The sequence below is a fragment of the Anas platyrhynchos genome, chromosome 21 (assembly GCF_047663525.1).
Source record: "Anas platyrhynchos isolate ZD024472 breed Pekin duck chromosome 21, IASCAAS_PekinDuck_T2T, whole genome shotgun sequence".
Classification (NCBI taxonomy): Eukaryota; Metazoa; Chordata; class Aves; order Anseriformes; family Anatidae; genus Anas; species Anas platyrhynchos.
The window spans coordinates 1,185,931-1,198,763 of NC_092607.1; the positions used below are offsets into that span (position 1 = coordinate 1,185,931).

The 12,833-nt window shown below is 38.4% G+C and overlaps 1 pseudogene; it reads left to right on the plus strand.

Moving 5' to 3' along the window:
* The first annotated feature begins 32 nt into the window (after positions 1-32).
* On the plus strand, positions 33-12,623 carry LOC139999206 (serine/threonine-protein kinase RIO2-like; annotated as a pseudogene).
* Positions 12,624-12,833: the final 210 nt, after the last annotated feature.

The window sequence follows — 12,833 nt, forward strand, 5'->3', positions numbered from 1 at the left end:
CGTGCGCATGCGCGGTGCGTCCGCGTGAGGCCGGCCAGCCCTGTGAGGGGGGTGCGGGCGCGGCCGCCATGGGGAAGCTGAACGTGGCCATGCTGCGGTACCTCAGCGGGCAGCACTTCAGGGTGCTCACCGCGGTGAGACGGGACGGGACGGGGACAGGGGAAGGGAAGGGAAGGGAAGGGAAGGGAAGGGAAGGGAAGGGAAGGGAAGGGAAGGGAAGGGAAGGCGCAGCTCCCCCCCCTCCCCTCCCGTCCCCTCCCCGCTGATGCCGCCGACCGTTCCCTCTCGCCCCCCGGCAGGTGGAGATGGGCATGAAGAACCACGAGATCGTGCCTGGCAGCCTGGTGGCGCCCATCGCCAGCCTGAAGCACGGCGGCTGCAACAAGGTGCTGCGGGAGCTGGCCAAGCACAAGCTCCTGGCCTACGAGCGGACCAAAAGTGAGTGTGGGGCCTGCGCTGGGAGCCTCCTTCCGGCCCTCCCGGTTCTTCAGCGCCGCAGAAGTGCGGTAGCTTGGTCATTCGGGTATCCGGGGCGTTTGTGAGCCCCGTCTCGCCTTGGGGCTAGCTGGGGAATGTGAACTCCTTCAGCAACAAATGGTGTTGGTGATTTCTGAAATTCATGGATTCGTTCGTCCAAATTCGTGGATAAAATAAATAATTGTTAGCTAAGGTAGTATTTAAGTTCACATAGGGATCAGCCCAAATGTGTTACAGTCTTACAGCAGACAAACTGGAGCGGACTGCAAAAGCCTTATACCTTCAGCCGGTCAGGAACGATCACTAAAGTAGTATTTATTCTGTCCCATTCTGTTAGTAGCGTTGGATTTCCTTTAGTCTTGCACTTGCATCTGGCTTTGCAAGCACAATGTGGGAGTCTTCATGAAATTCATCTCCTTTTTGTCTCCGTTTTTCAGACCATTAAGGTTTGGTTTAGGTCTTTGAAACAATCCTGAATCCTTGCCGTGTCTCCTAAGTAATCATCTTTCAAAGTAATCCTATGCAACTTGAACCATTGTCACTGCCTGCGTTACCAAGGGGCTAACAAAATGTCTACTTTTTATCCAGTTAGTTTTCAAAAGGCTTGCACGAATTTAAACTTACTGTCAAGTTGGGTTGATACTAGCCAACAGTGAAAATACTATTTGAGTGTTGTGTACCATAAGCAGGAAAAAAAAAAAAGAGAGACCAAAATGAAACTTCTTTTAAAAGAAACACATGCATAATATGGAATGAAATGTTGTGTAATTTATTTTTTCCTAGCTGTCCAGGGCTATCGGTTAACTAAGGCAGGATATGATTACCTTGCCTTGAGAACTCTGTCTTCCCGGCAAGTCATCAGTTCTGTTGGAAACCAGATGGGTGTTGGCAAAGAATCAGGTAATTTAAAAAAGTGTTTTCAGTATATAATTTTTTTTTTTTAGAAGAAATGGGTCTGTATTTTTGTTAATTTGTTGGAAACTTGGTGAATTTACCTTTGGATAGTCACATCAGTTAATCTGTCAAACACCAAAATTTATGGTCACTTCAAGTTCTGTGTGAGTCTTGACTACATCTGATTTTTTTCACAAGTGTTGTTCCACTTTGACCATTTTGTACAATTCTTGGATGGTTCCTTAAAAGGTATTTTGCAAACAGGTGACAGTTGTCTTGTGACTTGCAAAGAATTTTGAAGCCTTCTGTCAAAAAGATTAACATCAAATGTTTCATCCCACCTAAAAAAAAAAAAAAGTAATATACAGTCCAAACTATTGGAGTGCTATCTTGGTTTCTCATGCTCATATGTTAATTGTAATTTGGCACAGCATGTCTTTTGTCATTAAAAAATGACGAAAAAAAAAAAAGAGGATTATTGGGGACAAATGGTAAAAATGAAACATAGCCAATTGCTAACACTGTTTTAAAGTAAGAGGTACCTTGAGTTTTCTGTCCAGTCAGGAGAAGTCTTTTCTAGTGTGCCATTAAGTTACTTCTTATCCCCTAGTCTGAAATATGTTTCAGATCAGATGGATGGTTCAACCAGATGATCTTGGAGGTCTTTTCCAACCGTAATGATTCTATGATATTCTACTAGTGGAGCAGCATAATCTCTTCACCAATGACTTCTTCTTGTTCAGATTTGTAATACATAATATACAAATTTGGTTGTCTTTTCTGTTAAAAGAAGTGTAGTAGACTTTGCTATTCCAGAAATAGCAGTTACAAGAAGTCAAGTAACCGATTTCTCACTGCACTGTTGCATTATATACCTGTCAGATACCATTTATTTCTCAGATCTGTGCTGCTGTTTTTTCTCCTAGATATTTATATTGTTGCAAATGAAGACGAGCAGCAGTTTGCAATGAAATTGCACAGGCTTGGAAGAACTTCCTTTCGCAGCCTGAAAAATAAGCGTGACTACCATAAGCACAGGCACAAAATGTCATGGCTGTATTTATCCCGGCTAGCAGCAATGAAAGAGTTTGCCTACATGAAGGTAGGTGGTTGTTTGCACCATATTAACAACGATGTAATAGTCTGGAATGTACTTCTCAGATTATCTTCTCATCACTTCATATTTGCAGTATATGTTAGGATGTATGCTTTTTATTTGTTTTTTTTAGTGGACTTAAAGTATACATTTCAGAGAATGACAGTGCTGATGCATTTTGTATACTTTCAAGTGACAAAATCAAACTTTGCCATGGAAGTCGTATGGAACTGAAGCAATTTCCATAAAATTTCAGGTGAAGCTGTCCAGTCATCTGAGTCTTAATAAAGGCAGTGAATAAACTATCGCCATTTCACTTAACCTTGTCTTAGGAAAGACTATATGCTAGGGAAAATTCGTGAAGTATCTACTAGTATTTTAGTCTTGTCAATTTGGATCACTTCCACAAACATAATTACAGAGTATTTGTTAGGTCTGTAAGCGATGAGTTTCAAACTGGGAGGAGAGCACACTGAGAGCAGCCCTGCAGAGAAGGACTTGGATGTTCTGGTGGATGAAAAGCTTGACATAAGCCAGAAGTATTTGTTTGCATACCTGAAGGCCAGCAGCCTCCTGAGCTGCATCAACAGAGGAGTGGCCAGCAGGTGGAGAGAGGTGATTGTCTCCCTCTGCTCTGCCCTTGTGAGGCCCCACTTGGAGTGCTGCATCCAGGTTTGGGGCCCCCAGCACAAGAAGTATGTGGAGCTGTTAGAGTGGGCCCAGAGGAGGACCACAAAGGTGATCAGAGGGGTGAAGCACCTCTCCTGTGAAGAAAAGCTGAGAGTCAGGGTTATTTAGCTTGGAGAAGAGAAGGCTTAAGGGAATGCTAATAGCAGCCTGCAGTACTTAAGGGGGCCTACTGGTAAGCTGGGGAGGGACTCTTTCAGGGAGTGTTGTGATAGGACAAGGAGTAACAGTTTTAAATTAAAATAATGGTAGATTGAGATTAGATACTAGGAGGAAATTCTGTGCTCAAGATGGTGAGGCACTGGCATAGGCTGCCCAGAGAAGCTGTGGATGCCCCATCCCTGGAGGTGTTCAAGGCCAGGATGGATAGGGCTTTCAGCAGCCTGGTCTAGTGGAGGTGTCCCTGCCCATGGCAGAAGGGGTGGAACCAGGTGGTCTTTAAGGTTCCTTCCAACCTGAGCCATTCTGTGAATCAAGTGAATGATTTGGTAAATATGGTTAGAGCAAGCTAACAGAGCTACAAAATACTATGGCCTACCTTTAGTTAATCTTTAATGTAGTGTAATACTGGATATTAATATTTAAGAAGAAACTTTTGCCTTACTGAGACTGAGTGTGGATTACCTGACCAGGCCAAACTGTATTTACAAGAACTGTTGAACCTTTTTCTAACACCCTATTCCCAATTATCTGCTGGTGGTTTCTTAAGCTAACAGACCAGATACGATTCTGCTGTTTTTCTATCCTGTTGTGTTTTCCTGCCACCTGCAGGATAACTAAACTCTGGAAAATACAGAAGCATAGTTAGTAGTGAAAGTTCAGATTGCTCTTCCTCCTTAAGCACATGATTTGACTTTTACAGTTAGCAGTTGAATAATGTGTAGGATGCTGCTTCCGCAATGGTGCTTAACTGCTTATCTTATATTTGTAGTTTGTCAGGTATGTAATGTTTTCTTAATGGTTATCTTTTATTTTTTCAATATGTTGTCTCTTTCCAGGCTTTGTATGACAGAGGATTTCCTGTTCCAAAACCTGTAGACTACAACAGGCATGCAGTTATTATGGAACTCCTTGATGGCTACCCTTAGTAAGTTTGGAAGCTTGAAGTCTGTTTTACAGAAACCCTAACAACGATAGGTTCAGTAAGACAGCAGGGATGACGTTTTTCCTTATCGTGTGAGTCAGTTCTGATCATGCTGAATAAAGCATGAATAAAGTCAGGCCCAGAACAGCTAGGGTTCTGCTTCATTATATTTGGAGAAATTGGTGAGAGAAGGAAAACTAAAAACATACTCTCTTTGTCCAAAAAGACTGGTGGAAATAGACTTTTTTTTTTTTTAAGTACGGAATACATCAGAGGAGCAATGTGATACAGAGGTTAGTGCTACAACCATTTTCTACACAGAAATTTTATGTTCTATATGTTATCTATTCAATGATATTCAATATTGATATATTCAGTATATCAAATATTCAGTATTGAGTTGTGTATCCTCCACGTTCTGAGCTCCAGTTCATGATCCATGTTGTGGTAAAGATTCAGGTAGGATTACAACTTGTACAGTTGCCATTGTAGAACTTCTGTGTTGATTTTTTTGGGGGGTGTTTGTTTTTTGTTTGTTTTATTTTTTATTTTATGTATTTGTGTGCATTGAACGCTGTTTTTTGCTCAAGGAAGATTACTTTTCTTCAGTTTTTCAACATCCAGAAACATGAAAAAATGTTGAATTTTGTATGTGAATGAATGGCTTGTTTTGTTTCCATAGCAGAATGCAAAATAGCTATTTGATACTCTGTATAATGTACAGTAACAAAGGTTCAGTGTAATTAATCCCAAAGTATACAGTTGAAGAGTTACATTGAAGAAGTGCCTTTTAAGACTTTATTCTATCCCATTTCCCCGCCTTTGTTAAATAGTTCCACATCTGTCCTGTAGACAGAAAGCTTTAAAGTTACATGTGGGCATTGCAGGTGAGGCTTACCATGCTATCCCAGTTCTGCAATTTTAACTAAGCATTTCCTGAAGGAGATGCTGTACTAGATGAGAAATTATTTCAGGTGATCAGCATCTCAGAAGATACCAGTTTAGATGACTTCCAAATTCAAAGAACAAATGATATATTTTATGATACAGACCTCTGGCTATAAGAAATGTCACCAATTAATTTTGCTGTTAATATGAAAATATTCAACAGCAGCCTATTACAGAGCTGCTTGAATTCCATTGTGTTTTGTTTGTATGTGCAACTGATATGTTCTCATAACACTACAGTGTTGCATTCAGGCCAAAATATATCACAAATTAGCTGTAAATGACGGCTTCTTGACAGCTCCTGGTATAATAAGACAGCTGCCTATTTATTCTGCTTGTAAAAATAAGGTGATGTCTATTCTGCGCACTTTTGGGGCAAAACATATACTTTGCTTTTATTCTGGAGTTTATGCTGGAGTATATTCTGGAGTGCTTTAAGCTTTTTTTTTTTTTTTTTTTGGCTTTGCCTTATCCCCAGCTTAGTCTTGAAAACACTTTTTTGTGAGACATTTGAATGGCATTTGAATACAAGAAGACCTAAGTTACCTAAAACAATCCAGACATAAAAATTCGCTGATCCATTGTTTAAATTAGGCAGCATAACCATCGTGTTTGATAGGAGTACAAGAGACAAAGGGCTTTAGTTAAAACGAGGGATTTAACCTGGAGATAGGAGAAGCTTTCTCCCCATGAGGGCAGTGTGGTGGAGATTGCACAGTATGTTTCCATCCCTGGAAACTTTCAAGCCCGCATTGGTAGAGCTCTGATTAGTCTCATCTAATCTCAGAATTGACATAGCTATGAGCAGAGTATTGGACTAGTAACCTCTGGAGATCCCTTACGACTCAAATTGTGACCCTGTCATTCTCTCAGATGTAACTCATATGCCTTGTCTATATTTTTAAATTAATTCCTTCAGGGTTCAGGATATTTTCTTTTTTATTTAACTTTCCAGATGCCAAGTACACCACATCGAAGACCCTGCCGCTGTCTACAGTGAATTAATGGATCTAATTGTAAAACTTGGCAATCATGGTTTGATTCATGGGGATTTCAATGAATTTAATCTCATACTGGATAATGATGATCATGTCACTATGATTGATTTCCCTCAGATGATATCAACATCACATCCAAATGCTGAATGGTACGTACAAATGATGTATGCAAAATAAACCAGTTAAGTGCTGATAACAACAAATAGTCAACCATGATTTGTTTTCATAAGCCTGCTTCAAATTCTTTTTCTACTGTTTTCACCATACATTACAAATGCAATTTGTTTCATGAATGAGTAGAAATCTCCTTAGGATAAATGTGTAATTAATTGCTTCTCAGTTAATATTATTTCTTTCAATTAAGAAATGAATAGAAATAATCTGCATTTATGTATGTATACCTACACGTGTACTTTCTCACTTCGAGTCACTGATGGTTATTAATATTCAAATAAAAGGCAAGAAAGTAGAGTAAAAGTTTGTCATACCAGTAGACTTAATTTCCTTGATTATTGCATTTTTACAATTCTGTATTTTTTAAACAGGTATTTTGACAGGGATGTTAACTGCATTAAGGAGTTTTTTAAGAAATGCTTCAACTATGAGAGTGAGCTCTTCCCATCATTCCAAGATATCAGGTAAAAAATGCCAGCTGACTCGTAATTCCCCCATGTTATGGTAGTTACGTTGGTTTTCTGAGAAAAATGGATGCCTCTGAGAGATGATTTTAGAAGTGAACAGGGGGAAAAAGAGCCAATTTGAAATATTTTTGTCATTCTTACAGTAAAAAGGATACATACTTTCTTCACTGGCAGTTACTAAAAGTGGTTTCCAAAAACTGAAGCACGTCTTAAAATCTGCTGTCTCCTTTGTCTTACCTCTTGCAGCTAGGGGAAGGAGATACATCCAAATGCCGTAAATGTTACGGTGACGCAGAATTAGTTTCTCTGACTCTTAAAACCATATTTAACAGTCCTGGGGGATCAAGTATTAACTTAGTTTTTAATTTTAAATTTAATTTTCAAAATGCTAGTACATGTGGTGACCGCCTCTTCAAATATTATCTTCAAAATTTTCCTACTGTAGCTTGTCCCTTTTGAAAAGCAAACAATTTTCTCACATATTTTAAGAGCAAAGCTGATTCAGTTAAAAGGGTTTTATATCACTCTGAGCCCTTTCTCAAAGGGGAATTGTCTGTGTGTGTGTCAACATGTCCTTCATCGTTCTGTTTGCACAAGCATAATTTAAGTATTATATTTGTTAAAATCAAATTGTTTGCTTTCAGTAAGTGCTGATTATGAAGATGGAATCATCTTGTATGAAAGTCTGGTTCTGTCAGGCTACATTCTGCTAACTACCCAAAGCCCTGCACTGTAATATGTTACCTATGTTCCAATGGAGTATACTCTTTTTGTTAATAGCATGGTAATTATAGTCTAACTGGATAGTATTTTTAATCCAAAATACAGCATAATGATTTGATATATTAAAAGAAAGCTCACTTCTATTTCTTTCAGGAGAGAGAGTTCTCTTGACATAGAGATTGCTGCCAGTGGTTATACAAAGGAAATGCAGGAAGATGATGAGCTGCTTTTCCCAGAGTGCTCTGATGAGGATGATCATACAACAGAGGAGAGGGAATTTGTAGAAGATGCTGAAAGTAACGCCAACTTCCTCAGCCAAGATAAAGAAAACAATGCAGACTTCATATATGAAGTGGTTTCTGAAAGCAGAACCTCTGAAGACTTGTTATCACAGTGAAGATGCTGAAGCCACAGAAAGTAGTGAAAATTCACAAGGACTGAGTATGTCAGAGTTGAGTTCAGCCTTAGAAAAGGTTGAAGGGCAGCCTGTGCTTTCGAAGTCCAGTGAAGATGCAGAGAGTTGTGCACTTGGTTTTTCTGAGCACAAAAGAATACCTGACAATGCTGCTGAAAATCAGACAGAGGGCAGCAGTGATAAGGACAACGATGAATGCCCTGATCTGGTTGACTTGTCAACTTTAAATAAGGAATTGAGACCTTACAGGTAAATACTTATATTTACTGTCTAGTGGTGTGGTGAAATTTTCTTCTTTTTTCTTTATTTCTAGTAATAATGTGAGTAAAAGGTTTTTTTTATATTAAAACGCTGCTGCTGCTAAGTAGCTTTGACAAGTGAGTTTATAATTAGAGTGCTCTTTCTCAGCCTCTGCCCCTCATTCGGCTGAAATTAGCAAGAACAAGCTCTTTGGAATATATTATTCAAATATATTTTACTGAACGTCATACCATGTGGCTTTTAATGCCTTTACTGACACACTTGGAAATTCCTTCTTACCTTTAAGCTAACCCCTTCTTATATAAAATTCAAACTATTAGTTTGCAAGCTCCCCATGTACCTGAATGCATATATAAAGTTCATATACCCCGTTTTCTTTTTGAATTTTTCCTTTTTCGTGAAATTCTACGCCTAGGCAATGTACAGAATCTGAATTAATCTTTTTAGTGTTCTGAAGCTTCTTTTTCTTACACTACTTTGTGTAGTATGTATGTGGCTATTGCACTATAATCCTTCCTGTCATAAAATGTGTTTTTTGAACTAGTGTTAATATTTCAAATGTAAATGTTCTTTCTGTAGTACTCAAATGTTCTGCTAGCACTTTTGATTGTATATCAAAAAAATGACTGAAACATGATGCTCACTGAATGGAATAAAACATTAATTTACATATTTTAGAAATGAAGACAGTATGGTTCATATTGCGGAGCACAGAACAAGAACTAAAAGTACGTCAACCAGCAGTGTTGGGAGCTGTTCAACCATTCCACCGGTAATTATTACTGCTACTGTCTAGTTTACTCTGATACCATCTTAGGACGTAGCTGTTGAAGATATTTTTACAAATACGTAGTTAGCAGTAACTGTCTTTAATTGATTACTACTATGTACATCTTTGGTTTGTAGTTCCATGTTCACAGAAAATAGGTCTGATGCTTTCTACATGTTTACAAGTGAATTATATCCAGTGCTGTACTTCATGTGTTGTTCTTTGCTCTTTCACAAAAGCTCTACTCCGGCATTAGCAACTTTAATTTCATTTCTGTTGCTAGAAATCAATTCTGTTGCCCATAATTAATGTTTTTGTATTTTAAATTTGCATGCGTGAGTAAAGATTTAACTTGGCCTTTTTTCATCTGTCTTTTTAACACATCTCTTACCACATTTCTGAAACATAGATATGAATTCATTGTAGTCATGGTGTCTTTGGCAATATGAATTTGACTTTCAGCATTACATAAATCAATACTTTGTGGCAGAATTTTACATCTTTCTTCATCCCTACTCAGTATACTATCCAGTATGGCTACCTCTATCACATTTTAAAGAGTGTGTCTAAATTTTAAATGGAAGAAAGGCCAGTTTTATGCATAAATAAATGTGTTAGGGAACAGCATGTTTGCAAGTTGTGTAAGACTTTTACAGGACTTCGTGTGAAGGAAAGAGAGACTTTTGTTAGTCATCCCTGTTCTTACTGTAGGACATGGCCTTGTGCCTTATTAAGGAGAAAAAGAATTAGCCTTGAATTATGAAATGAAGTAAAGAAGAGCTAGGATAAATGCTAGGATAAATGCTAGGAATCGCCTGGCTTCTGATCCATGCGATACATATTTTTTCCCTTTCAGTTTGCTAACCTAAATGTGTAGGATTTCTTTTGGAATCGCCTATAGATCCCTATTTGAAATTATATTTCTGTACACCAGTAGGTGGTAGCAGTGGTCACTCACTGTAGAAACCTTCCTGATTGTTTAGCAAACACATGTTTTTTCTGTAGGCAGACACATCAAACTTGTTAAAATATTCAAATGGCATTTAAGTACCTAATATTCTGTTCTAAAAGAAAGATAAAAGCAGAAGCAGCTTTCAAGAGATTCAGCCACATAAACATCCTGTGTCAATTTACTTTGTGTAATCTTTCCATTTATATGCTCTTACGCTAAGTAAAATGTTTCTGCCCATTGTTAAATCTTATTTGAACTTTTGAATACTAGAACTAAAGAAAGGATATGCATGATGAGCTATTTGTAACATTAGAACGTGATTGCAAAACGAAAAACACAAAAGGCACTGCAGTAAGACCCACTGAGCTGCTTAGAGCCAATGCCTGTTACTGCTTCTAGCACTTCTCTGTTGTTTATATAGCTTTCTCAATGAAGAAACACATTAAAACATAAGCAGGTTTCCAGATTAAACACACAGAAGGAATTCATATGGGCATGTATAAACAATAGCAGTAATAGCAGTAGGTGCAGTCATAGCTGGGTGACTGTGCCAAAAAGAAAGCCTTATGAGTTACAGACAATAAGCTATTCCAGACAAAATAAAATGTCTTGTTGTGCTTGTACAAATCTTTGTAGGGACTGCTGCAATTTAATTATAGGAAATAATGCAAACTATGCAAAAATTTAAATAATAAATGATAGATTTGTTTATTCATTTTGCTTACAGTCAGGCTTAGGATGATGGAGAGACTAGTGAGACTTGCATGCTGTGGTTGAGCAGTAGTATTTTGTGAATTTACATTTTTGCATAGTGAAAATATCTGGTATTTGTATTGCAAAGTTTCTTCTAGCGAGCCTTGTATGAACTGTGAAGGAAGTCATCTGTCCACTGAAGTGGGAGAAGTAGAGAAGCCTTCTTTCAGAGCTCTGCCTATAAAAAGCAGAGGATGACAATTGTCTTACTGACAGAAGAAAAACATCAGTGGCCCAGTTTAAACTAGTTCTTACCAGCTTTCCTCAGGAATTTCTTCTGGAATATTTTTAAAGAGCATTCACAGATTTAATTTCCAAAATGCTCTTGTTTAAATACTGAGTTCTGCTAAGCTTCCGAGGAAAGAAAGACAGATCTTATACTACTCTTTTTATTCACATTTTTGATAGTCAACCTGCATGTGGTAAAGCTTAGGAAACTACTATTCAGGTGAATACTATGTAATTACTACAGCATTCTTACTGAAATCAGCATTGGGTACCTGGATTTATTTACTACCTTGTATTTGCATAATTTAGTTGTATTAGTCACAGCAGTTTTTAAACAGTGCCAAAAGAATTCTTTCTGGTTCCTGACTTAACTACCAACTTACTACTTAATGTGCTGACAGTATCATAAACAAAAAACAAGGCAAGAGAAATTGGGGTAAATGCAAAAGAAATGTTACTAGATTGTGGGGTAATTTTGCACCAGCAGGTACCTCAGCTCCTCCATGCTTCTCTTAGCCCTGTCCTCAGGTGGAAAAAGGGGGAGAAAACATGATGATGTAAAAAATATTCATGGGTTGTGATAAGGACAAGGAGATCTCTCCTTGTGCTGGAGCAAACTCTCTTGGTCCTTTTTCTACTTACAAGATGTTTGTCAAATCTCCAAGCACAGGACATTATCATTTTTGCTGAAGGCATATGTTTTGCACTGAAAAGTACTGGTTCATTATGATTCCTGAATGAAAGGCACCTAAACTCTGCAAGATATCACCTAAGATGCTTTTTATTAGAGCTAACGCTAAAAGAAAAAAAAAATAGCACAGGTGATCGTACACCCCTTCAAATGCTAGAGCCCTGACCCTGACTCCAAACCACATAGCTATACTGTAGACCTTGTCTGTAGCAGAGGTTCTCCCCTTTCACTCAGTTGAGATAATTACATGATTTTCTTACAAAGAAACAACTCTGCTTGCTCAATTTCTGCTGTTGAGAAGAGGTGAAGTTCTTATTATAACTTCTTTCTGCTCTGTTAGATAAAGGCAAGACCACAGAGCAGTGGTAATCACTGGAACCAGGCGGAAGCTGCCTGCAGGCTCCTCTGTCCCAAGAAGCTGGCTGAGTTTGCCCCAGGCCAAGGGATTTGTGCAGCCCCACAGGGGGTTCTGGGGCCACACAGTATGGGCAGCACAGCACAGGGCAGGCCTGGGCAAACTCGAGTTAACCCTGGTGTGGATCACCAGCTGCTCAGCGCATGGTGGTCTTCTCGACAGGTTCACTACCACATGTTCATGTTAGTACTGAGAATACAGTATCATTATGGTAATGTTAGTACTAAATGATGTTCAAAAACTTCTGATACTGAATTGTTTATTTATTTGTAGGAACTGGTGAAAAGGAAGATAAAACGTCAGCTGACAAAACAGCAGAAGTCTGCTCTGAGGCGACGACTACAGAAAGGAGAGGCAAACGTTTATACCAAACAACGTCGAGAAAATATGCACAACATTAAGTCAAGCTTGGATGCAGCTAGTTTCTGGGGATAATTTATCATAGCTGCCACCGAACATGAGAAAACTCACAGTACATACAGCTAAAACAGTTACCTAATAACCAAGCATCCTTTTATACAGTGGAGGAAAAAGTTCTTAACGATACCGTGTATTTTTGGAAACTAATAAACATCACGCTGGTTCCTCTGGTTTTGTTTGCATGATTTTATTTTGTGTTCCTAGTTAAAAATATCGACTGTGATTTAAAATAAATTAGTAGTACTAGGTACGATCATTTAAGTACAGTATTTCCAACAGTATCTTGTTTTAGGTCAATTTTACTGTTTTTGTATAGATTAAGAATCTTCTGATGTGCAGAGGATTCCTCTTTAAAAATTTTCCTTTGTTCCTACAACATAA